General features: G+C 42.8%; 1 non-coding gene across 1 annotated transcript; it reads left to right on the top strand.

The window, feature by feature from the left end:
- The first annotated feature begins 10,033 nt into the window (after positions 1-10,033).
- Positions 10,034-10,105, top strand: TRNAA-UGC (transfer RNA alanine (anticodon UGC)). The gene has a single exon. It is a non-coding gene; the product is annotated as a tRNA-Ala (tRNA).
- The last annotated feature ends 920 nt before the right edge of the window (positions 10,106-11,025 follow it).

The raw sequence follows: 11,025 nt of genomic DNA, 5'->3' as shown, positions 1-11,025 counted from the left end.
ACTGGGGGCGGCTGTAGGCTTACCCCTCTTGCAGATGGCGGCGGCTGACTTCCGCACCTCTGGTGTACAGTTGGCCTCATAGGCATCTGCGATCTGGGCTGCCTTGGCGGCCTCCCTTGGCTCCCGGTCCAGCACAAACTGTTGCACTTCCACTGGGCAAAAACAAAGAAACTGGTCCATCACCATCAGATCCTTCAGGTCCTCAAAGGTGGTGACTGACAGTCCTCGGACCCACTGTTCAGCTGGTCCTGAGTCGATCCACCACATCACTGTAACTATCATGTGGTCCACATTGGAGGGCTCTGAACTTTTTCCGGTAAACCTCCGGAGCCAACTGGTACTTTTTTAATCAGGGCCTGCTTAATGGCCTCATAGTCTCCATCGTGCTCTCGAGGGAGAGAAGCAAACACCTCCAGAGCTGTTCCTCTGAGCCCTGGAGTTAGGTACCTTGCCCACTGGTCTGCGGGCAGCTGATACCATCTGCAGGGTTTTTCAAACCCGTGCAGAAATATATCCAAGTCTCCATCCTTTTCCATTACAGGAAAATGCTCCGAATGAGGTTTAAAGCTGTTAGTGATGTTGGACTCACGGATCTGCAGGGTGGATGGCTCCTTCTGAATCCGGTCTAGCTTCAGCTGATGCCGCTGCTCATCTTGCCACTTTCACTCAGCAGCCTCTCGCTCGGCTTGGGCCTGACGCTCATCAGCCTCTCGCTCGGCTTGGGCCTGACGCTCGGCAGCCTCTCGCTCCTTGAATTTCAGGATTAGCTGCAGTTGTCCATCGTGATCATCTGCGGCGAGCAGCTCCAAGGCCATGTGCAGGTGGGATTTCACACTACACTGGCTGCGGGTCTGGCTGGCAATCACAGGTGGGACCCCTGCAGCAGCGCCATCCGGGCCTTGGCTGGCCACCCCATCATCAGGGCTCTGCTGTCGAACGGGCTCTGCAGCACCTTGCAACAGTTCAGCAATCATTTGGGCCTTGTTTTTGCCTGTGGAGTCAATCTGTCTTAGCTCACAGAGAGCAGTGATAGTGTCCTATGACTGCTGGTGATACCAGGGCTCTCAACGTGTAGGCATTATTGCCAAATAAAAGATAGGACAGAAAAACAAGAGAAGGGAGGGGATGCAACTGCTACACATATAGTAATGTCCCAGATAAAAAATATTAAAACACTGAGTCTGATTTCTTAAAACTCTGCACAGAATTCTCGCAAGAACTGTGCAAGTTTTCAGTGACAGTAATGATTGCTCAATCCAGTCACTGATGTTCTGTAATATCCCACCGCTGCCACCAATTTGTCACATATTCCACAGAGACGACACCAGGGAGATCACACAAAGTCTCAATGTGCCGTCACTCTGTCAGAATTTCGTCAGGGAACCGCGAGCACACGTCCCCACTACTCACTATGGAGGTATCGGCAAGTGACCAGTGAGCATATGGTGTCACACCTCTGCATTCCAACGCATGGAATATGCATATACTCCCCATACGGTGACTGTCAGCTTCACGATAGCCCAATTATTAATATTATTCGCTGCCACCACCGGCCGAGTTTCAAGTATAATACAGGCCTGGCCGGACACCTGCGTTCTGGTAGCGTATGGCTTCGGGGAAGGGAATGATTACAGGACAAAGAAACAGAGCGATTAAATTTTATATTTCTTCCAAAAGGGAGGCAGTGTTTAGGAAAACTATACGAAAGATTTTACAAAAGGAGACAATACAATACTTAAGCAGTTACACAAAATAATAAGGAAGAAGAGGCTTACTATAAGATCGCTGGGACGATTCAATATACAGTGGGTATGGAAAGTATTCAGACCCCTTTAAATTTTTCACAGAGAGCCGGAACACGCTGTGGAGACAGGACTTGCGGCCAGCGGGGAACAAGGAGAGATATTTGATTATTATTATTTTTTCTGTATGGAGCATTATATGGGGCCATACTGTATGGAGCATTATATGGGGCCCATACAGTATGGAGTAATACAGTGGATATGGAAAGTATTCAGACCCCTTTTAAATTTTTCACTCATTGTTTCATTGCAGCCATTTGGAATTTTCTAAAAAGTTCATTTTTTTTCTCATTAAAGTACACTCTGCACCCCATCTTGACTGAAAAAAATCTGAAATGTAGAAATTTTTGCAAATTTATTAAAAAAGAAAAACTGAAATATCACACGGTCATAAGTATTCAGACCCTTTGCTCAGACACTCATATTTAAGTCACATGCTGTCCATTTCCTTGTGATCCTCCTTGAGTTGGTTCTACTCCTTCGTTGGAGTCCAGCTGTGTTTAATTAAACTCACAGCTCACAGTACATGTCAGACCAAATGAGAATCATGAGCACAAAGGAACTGCCCAAGGAGCTCAGAGACAGAATTGTAGCAAGGCACAGATCTGGCCAAGGTTACAAAATAATTTCTGTATTACTCAAGGTTCCTAAAAGCACAGTGGCCTCATAATCCTTAAATGGAAGAAGTTTGGGACCACCAAAAGTCTTCCTAGACCTGGCCGTCCAGCCAAACTGAGCAATCGTGGGTGAAGAGCCCTGGTGAGAGAGGTAAAGAAGAACCCCAAGATCACTGTAGCTGAGCACCAGAGATGCAGTAGGGAGATGGGAGAAAGTTTTACAAAGTCAACTATCACTGCAGCCCCCCACCAGTCGGGCCTTTATGGCAGAGTGGCCCGACAGATGCCTCTCCTCAGTGCAAGACATATGAAAGCCCGCATAGAGTTTGCTCAAAAACACATGAAGGACTCCTAGACTATGAGAAATAAGATTCTCTGGTCTTATGAGACAAAGATAGAACTTTTTGGTGATAATTCTAAGCAGTATGTATGGAGAAAAACAGGCACTGTTCATCACCTGCCCAATACAATCCCAACAGTGAAACATGGTGGTAGCAGCATCATGCTATGGAGATGTTCTTCAGCTGCAGGGACAGGACGACTGGTTGCAATTAAAGGAAACATGAATGCGGCCAAGTACAGAGATATCCTGGATGAAAACCTCTTCGAGAGTGCTCTGGACCTCAGACTTGGCCGAAGGTTCACCATCCAACAAGACAATAACTCTAAGCACACAGCTAAAATAACAAAGGAGTGGCTTCAGAACAACTCTGTGACCATTCTTGACTGGCCCAGCCTGAGCCCTGACCTAAATCCAATTGAGCATCTCTGGAGAGACCTGAAAATGGCTGTCCACCAACGTTCACCATCCAACATGACGGAACTGGAGAGGATCTGCAAGGAAGAATGGCAGAGGATCCCCAATTACAGGTGTGAAAAACTTGTTGCATCATTCCCAAGAAGACTCATGGCTGTACTTGCTCAAAAGGGAGCTTCTACTGAATACTGAGCAAAGGGTCTAAAGACTTGCGACCATGTGATATATCAGTTTTTCTTTTTTAATAAATTTGCAAAAATTTCTACATTTCTGTTTTTTTCAGTCAAAATGGGGTGCAGAGTGTACTTTAATGAGAAAAAAATTAACTTTTTAGAATTTACCAAATGGCGGCAATGAAACAAAGAGTGAAAAATTTAAAAGGGGTCTGAATACTTTCCGTATCCACTGTATTGCTCCATACTGTATGGGCCCCATATAATGCTCCATACAGTATGGCCCCATATAGTGCTCCATACAGAAAAAAAAAAAAATCAAATACCTCTCCTTGTTCCCCGCTGGCCGCAGGTCCTGTCTCCACAGCGTGTTCCGGCTCTCTGCACTGTGAATGCTCAGCAGAGGGGGCGCTGTAGTGATCGCGCCCTCTGCCCTGAGAGGTCACAGAGTCGTAAGACACCGGAACTGCGGAGGAAAGTGGAGAGATGAGTATCGCGAGCAGTTTAAAGCAATGTGGGACGCGGTTCCAGCGCCCGGGCTGTACAGCTCTGCCAGCTGTATAGTGGCCGCTTCCGGGGACTGCACACCTGACCCTATTCATATGAATAGAGTGGATCTGCAGTACCCAGCTGTGGCCACTATGCAGTTGTCGGCGCTGTGCTATTCCAGTCTGCAAATAATCACATCCAACCAGCACCAAGAACATTGCGCGTGCCAGGGGTCGCGTCCCCATTAATCTGATATTGGTCGCCTATCCTAAGGGTAAGCCATCAATATAAGAGTGCTGGACATCCCCTTTAACTGTTGCCACTACCCCTATACCAACTAATGGTAAATCCCTCCCTCACTTATCATTATGTGCTGCTAATGTTACGTAACAACATTCTATATAGTAAAGTCACAACCAGACATAGAGATGGTAAATATTATTTATTTTTAGGAATATTTGGACAAATAATGGAATATATGAGGATATCATAGTCTGGGGTGCAGCTGTTATCAGCATCACTGCACATGATGGAATCAGTGTCTCTATGAAGCAGATGAGGGATCTGTGGATCATTCTGGAAATGATCTGTAACTTCTGCAGATTTCTGTAAAGAGAAGACGCCAAATTATTACATCTCATCAATAGATTCCCAGTAAAAAGTTAATAATCTGCTGGAAAATATAAAAAAGCAAATTCTAATATCTACTTACATGAAGGACAAGTCATTCTGATCTAATTCCTCAACGTTCTCCAGACTTGGATCATCCTTCTATGAAAAGGAGAAAAGAACAATTACTTATATGTCACATGTGATATAGATATCATGGGGCAGCGGGAATGAGAGGTGACTTACCATCTGGTGTTTTTGGGGTGTTCATGGCCCTTCATGCTTGGTAAGATGTTGACCAAAGCTGATGGTAAACTAAAGAGAGATCAGAACAGCAGGAAGTTAAAGGTGATTTTTTTTACAGTTTTGTAATGAATGTAGTGTTAATGTATGCATTGCTCCCTTACCTGGGCTGGGGTTCAGTATGTTCTCTACCACTGTCTGCACCATGAACATGGTGCTTCAATGGAAGCAGTGGTTACGGCACAGGGGGCACAGAGGTTTGGAGCGGAGCCATCTAGTAATACATCCCTGATGGAAGGTGTGGTCACATGGAAGGACCGTGACCTTCTCTCCGATCTCATATTCGGTCATACAGATGATACATGACTCGGCCTCCTCCTGTGCGGTTACATCCCTTGTTGGGAGATTTGCAATTAGCAGTGCTCTCCTGTGAACCCAATGCTGCCGCCTCTGCCGCACATGTAGATTTTGTGCAGGTGGGAGGGGACGGCCGCCATCCCTGCTGCTCTCTCCTGTTGTTCCGGAGGGCTCTGCAGGGGCTGGTCTTAGAGGAGAGCGGCTTCTATCCCTGCTCTCTTCCTGTCCTCTACGCCGTGGAGGATCTCTGGCCCGTCTCCCTCTCCTCTCAGTGACAGCATTGCTGTCTCTCTGGCGTCCATCACTGGTAGAAGGTCTTTCCTGATCTCTTGGAGGAGACCTCCTTCCATCACTGGTAGAAGGTCTTTCCTGATTTCTTGGAGGAGACCTCCTCCGTCCATGGAGAATTATGGCCTGACCTATAAACAATTCCAAAAAAAGAATTTATCAGAATTATTTCCAATTTTAGCAAACACTTTTGGGCTATAGTGATGGGTCCTTCTACTGCTGTGGTGTTTAGGGAGAGGGGAACCCTAGAAAGAATTGACTTTATTTTGGACTTCGTAAACCTACACTATCTGTCCTGAAATGTGACCCATCATACCCCAGGGATATCTCCTCCCAGGAAAGCCCTATAGTGTGGGAATATTGTCTATCTCCCCCAAATATTTCACTTACCTTGATTTTCTGGTCGGCGCAGCCATGCCTCATTGTCAGCAATCAGCTGACGCAGCTCCCGGGCGCTCATGACTTAGGTACCTGGAGCTGGCTGATAGAATATTGGAGAACTAAGCTCTCCGGTGGCACCGGTGTTATTGTGCTCTGATCAAAGATCAAGAAGAATAAATGGAAGTAATCACCAGATGTGTAACACAAACTAGTTCGCTCTTCCACAACCAAAGTGAAGTCTCAGCAAAAGCATCAACTCAAGAAATGGCGCTGATGTCACAGTGCTCAGAGATTATATACCCTCAGGACATTCCATGATGTCATTATGACATCATAACTGAGTGACCCCCTAATCCTGAGCATAGCATTGTGACATCAGAGCAGCCAGGCCGCCATGTTTGCTGCCAACTGGTGAATGAGGCAGAGAATGTGGAATAGAAATGTCCCATCTGATTAATAGAATATAAATGTATATAAATCTGTGTTGGAAAAGATAGAAAAATCAGTTTTCTCCATGTTTGTAAATGGTCGTTTTTTTGCTTTGATAAATATTATATACATGTTATATATGGTATAAATTATCCTCTGCTGTAAATGATAAGAATGGAATGTTATTCTTTATAGTTGTGGGTGATACATTATTGCTAAACAATAAACAACTCACCGACCTGTCAGGGAAATGATCAGGTTATATAAATAAGTGAAAACAGAATAAATAATAATAGAAGGTAAAGTATACAAATGCCTCTAAAAAAAAAAGTCATCAGTGTTTTTACTTTTCTGTACCACCAGGGCCATCCTACAAGATATACACGGATTTTACCTGGGTGTCACGTGCCCCTATAATAATGTGTCCATATCACTCAGTTACCCCAAATCCACAAAACTATCTATTAGAACAGGACCTGGACTGGTAATTCTTCCTACCTGGCAGATTCCCTGTGGACACCTCGGGTGGGCTGGTCAGTGGATCACCAGCAAGGTGCAGATTTAGGAGAAGGAGATAGTGAAATTGCCCTCCTAAAGTATAACAATAGTAACTATAACAATAGTATGTTTGCATATTATAGCGCTATAGAGTGCTACTTTATTTGTTGGTTATATATTGAGATGGCTACTCTTAGTAAGCACCTGTACACACCAGTTTTATGTTTTGGAAGTGACGGTCAGTCTTTTGATATATGTGTACATAGGCTTTCTGACTGAGCACTCCACCCCAAGCCTCAGGAGGTTTTAATTATAAAGTAGACCAACAAAGAGGTATAAAGAACTACAATATAGACAATTATTAATACATAATTTTTTTTGAATACATGAAGAAATAAAAACAGACAACAAGACTAAAATTAAAAATAAATCTAAAACATAATTAAAATAAGACTCATGAGGGGGAAGGGGGATGCTCACAAAAAATATATAGTCAAATGGGTCTATCACATAGATTTAATTACTAGGTAGATTATTCATAGTCACCATTTCAACAAACATACTCATCTAGATATGGCGGTATAGTGTCAATATATACCAAGAATGTGAAAAATATAAAATGCCCGTGCAAAGAATATATTAATTATCAATTTATCCAAACTTAGAAAAATTAAGTAAAAATAGCAGACAATATGTGTTGAATTATTGCTATAAATACCGCCATATATAGAGAAGCACATAAATTAGCCCAAAAAAAATCCCACACTATTATAAATTAGGCATATGTAGTCACTTAAAAAGTGGAAATGTGATGACAAAAATATATATACCAAAATCAATAAGCGTAAAGTGCTTGTGCAATAAATATAAGAAAAAATCTAATTTAATTCATCACAGAATATCCATTCAGGAAAGATCAGCTGCCATACATTTTCTTAAATTCCTGCCATATGCAGGCTCTCACTAATGGGGAGATCCTGAGAAATTCATATAATACATCCAAATATGGGAGACCACATAAACATAAAGAGATCGATGAGTGAGCATACCCTGGCCCCCTCACACCACTCCAACGCCGTTTTGCTCCTCGCTTCTTCAGGGAGTCTACTTTATTTGTTGGTTACATATGGAGATGGCTACTCTTAGTAAGCACCTGTACACACCGGTTTTCTGTTTTGGAAGTGACGGTCAGTCTTTTGATATTTGTATACATAGGATTTCTGACTGATCACTCAACCTCTAAGCCTCAGGAGGTTTTAATTATAGCAGGATCCTACCCTCCCATATTCATGTAGACTTAAGTATAAGATTGGATTCACACTAGGTAGGTTCCTGGCAACGAGAGTAACCTTACCGTGGCTATCGGGTACACATGAATTGGCCAATTTATGCGCTAAGAATTCTCATTTATTTCTATTTTCTAGAGCAGTAATGCAATTCAAATTTCATATATTTCATGTTTGCATGCTATAGCGCTACAGAGTGCTACTCTATTTGTTAGTTATATATAGAGATGGCTACTCTTAGTAAGCACCTGTACAGACCAGTTTTCTGTTTTGGAAGTGACTGTCAGTCTTTTGATAGCTGTTGTTAATAACCAGGGAACATTTTGGGCTAATGGTCCCTTTACCTGGCTAATAATATCAGCCCCCAGCACACGGCTTTCCCTCTGCTGGTTATGAAAATTTGGCCAGAGCCCACACTGTTTTTTTAGTTTAATTCTTTATTTTACACATAATGTACACTGGGTATGCTGACTACAACTTCCATCATTGTCTCCTCCTCGCGCTGATCTCAGGCAACAATGATGTGAGCTGCATTCAGCTCCCGGCGCCTGTCCGGCACTCCGGCATTCAAACGTCCCGCATTAGAGCTACCGTGAGACCCGGTGGCTTGAACTCCGGTAACCTTGTAGAGTTCAAAGCCACCGGGTCTACCGGCAGCTGCAAGGCCCAGAAACCTCATGGGTAACTTTGAGGAACATTTTAGGTTTTGGGAGTTTCCAGCTGTTGGAACACCTAGACGCTGTGAACTAAGGTTACCTTAGGTGTGTATTTTACTGTACTTGTTAATAAAAAAAAAAAAAGAAGTGGGGTCCCTCGTCATTTTCATAATCAGCAAAGGGAAAGTCAATGGCTGGTGGCTGATATTAATGTTCTGGGAACAGGCCAATACCCATAAAGGTTCCCAGGCTATTAATATCAGTGCTCAGCTGATTGCTTAGCCTTTACTGATTATTAAAGGGGAGACCCCAAACAAAAATTGATGTGGGGTCCCCCTTTATTCACTAACCATCAAAGGCTAAACAGACAGCTGGGGGCTGATATTTAATAGCTTAGGAAGTGGCCATGGTTATTGTCCACCTCCTAGACTAAAAACATCAGCTCTCAGCTGCTCCAGAATTGGTGCATCAATAAAATGTACCAAATCTGATGCTTAGCATCCACTCTTCCCACTTACCCTGATGTGATGACAAGTGGGTAAATGATTGTGGGGTTGACGTCAGCTGTTTTATGGCCGCTAACATCAAGCCCACAAGTTAGTAATGGAGAGGCATCTATAAGACGCCCTATTACTAACCCAATAGTCAGATTGTAAAAAAAAACACCCAGAATAAAGTCCTTTATTTGAAATAAAGACAAACACTCCTTTATTGAAATAAAAATAAAAAAGTATTATACTCACTTGTACACCTATTTCACCGAAGCCCTTGTCCCCAGTAAAAGAGAAAAATTTTTTAAAAACCACCATAATGCTCACCTTAATACCTAATCCCTGATGCCCTTGTCACCTGTAAACGAGAAAAAATAGTAATCCACCATAATACTCACCTGTCCGCCGTGAATATAATCCATACTGTCCCACGACAATCCGGATGACTTAGAGAGCAGTCACATCACACAAGAGTGTAATCTCTCCTGCAGGCGATGCCGCCTTTCTGCCGCCGCTGATGGCCTGGAACCAATCATGAGGCTTAAGCAATATCAGGAGATCATCATAGGGTGCAGTGCTTGTCACAGTGCGTATCTGGGAGGTAAGTACTCTGTGCTTTCTTCTTATTTGACTGGGACAATAGAAAAGTGCCATCCAGTAGGGAACAATCTCTTTAAAATATGCGAAAAGCAGAATTGCATTTTTTTTAATCTGTTCAATAAAAGGCATAAAAAATAAAATCGCCTCCTTTTTTCCCCATATTTTAAATATAAACAAATAATAAAAAATTAAAGAAAAATAGTTTTGTCTTGTCCCTTATAGTCCAGACTATTAGAATATGATGCTATTTATGCTGCATGATTATAAAAGAGCAAAAATAATAGAGAAAATCTATTAGTAGATAGTCATAGATTAGTGTCACTTGGAGATGAGAACAAATCCCTGGGTGTCCATACAGGGGATGTAGCTCAGTGGTAGAGCGCATGCTTTGCATGTATGAGGCCCTGGGTTCAATCCCTGGCATCTCCATGTTTTGTGATACAAAAAGCTAGTAAAGTCTCCAAATATTCAGAAATCTGATACGTGTGAGTATACAGCGGCTCGTCTGTCTGGGTGTAACACAAAAACTGCACTCAGCACTAAATGTCAGGTATTTGCTTTTGAAAATGTTATGCAGAGTGATTGTTGGACAGTAGGGGGCAGTGTAATCAGCACAATACACCTACATACATCGCTAGAGACTAGAGAGGAGGAAATCAGTTTTCAGGACCAGCGGCCGCAACAGTTATTCTGTGGCCGCTGGACAGGAGCCCCCCAAACCTAATCCCACCTGCTGGTATATTATGTGAGTACTGTGTGCTATTAGTACAGTATTAGTATTTGATACGCTGCTGATTTTGCCAGTTTTCCCACCTACAAAGAATGGAGAGGTCTGTAATTGTTATCGTAGGTACACTTCACCTGTGAGAGACAGAATCTGAAAAGAAAACATAAAATCACATTGTATTTTTAACCCTTTAACGACCTTGGGTTTTTCCGTTTTTCTTTTTTTTATTTTTTGCCCCCCTTTGTCCCAGAGCCATAGACTTTTTATTTTTTCGTCAATATGGCCATGTGAGGGCTTATTTTTTGCGGGACAAGTTGTACTTTTAAATATTATTACTGGTTTTACCATATCGTGTACTGGAAAACGGGAAAAAAAATCCAAGTGTGGTGAAACTGCAAAAAAAATGCAATTTCACAGTGTTTTTTTTTTTTTACCACGTTCACTGAATGCTAAAACTGACCGGCCATTATTATTCTCCAGGTCATTACGAGTTTGTAGATGCTCACCCCCATCTTGTTATATGCCCCCAATCCATGTATATATGGCTGCCCCCCATCCATGTATATATGCTGCCCTCCCCCAATCCATGTATATATGCTGCCCTCCCCCAATCCATGTATAT

Source organism: Phyllobates terribilis, unplaced genomic scaffold, assembly GCF_046119375.1.
Source record: "Phyllobates terribilis strain yellow unplaced genomic scaffold, ASM4611937v1 Scaffold_4__5_contigs__length_816908805, whole genome shotgun sequence".
Lineage (NCBI taxonomy): Eukaryota > Metazoa > Chordata > Amphibia > Anura > Dendrobatidae > Phyllobates > Phyllobates terribilis.
This window is presented reverse-complemented; position numbering and strand designations above follow the sequence as displayed.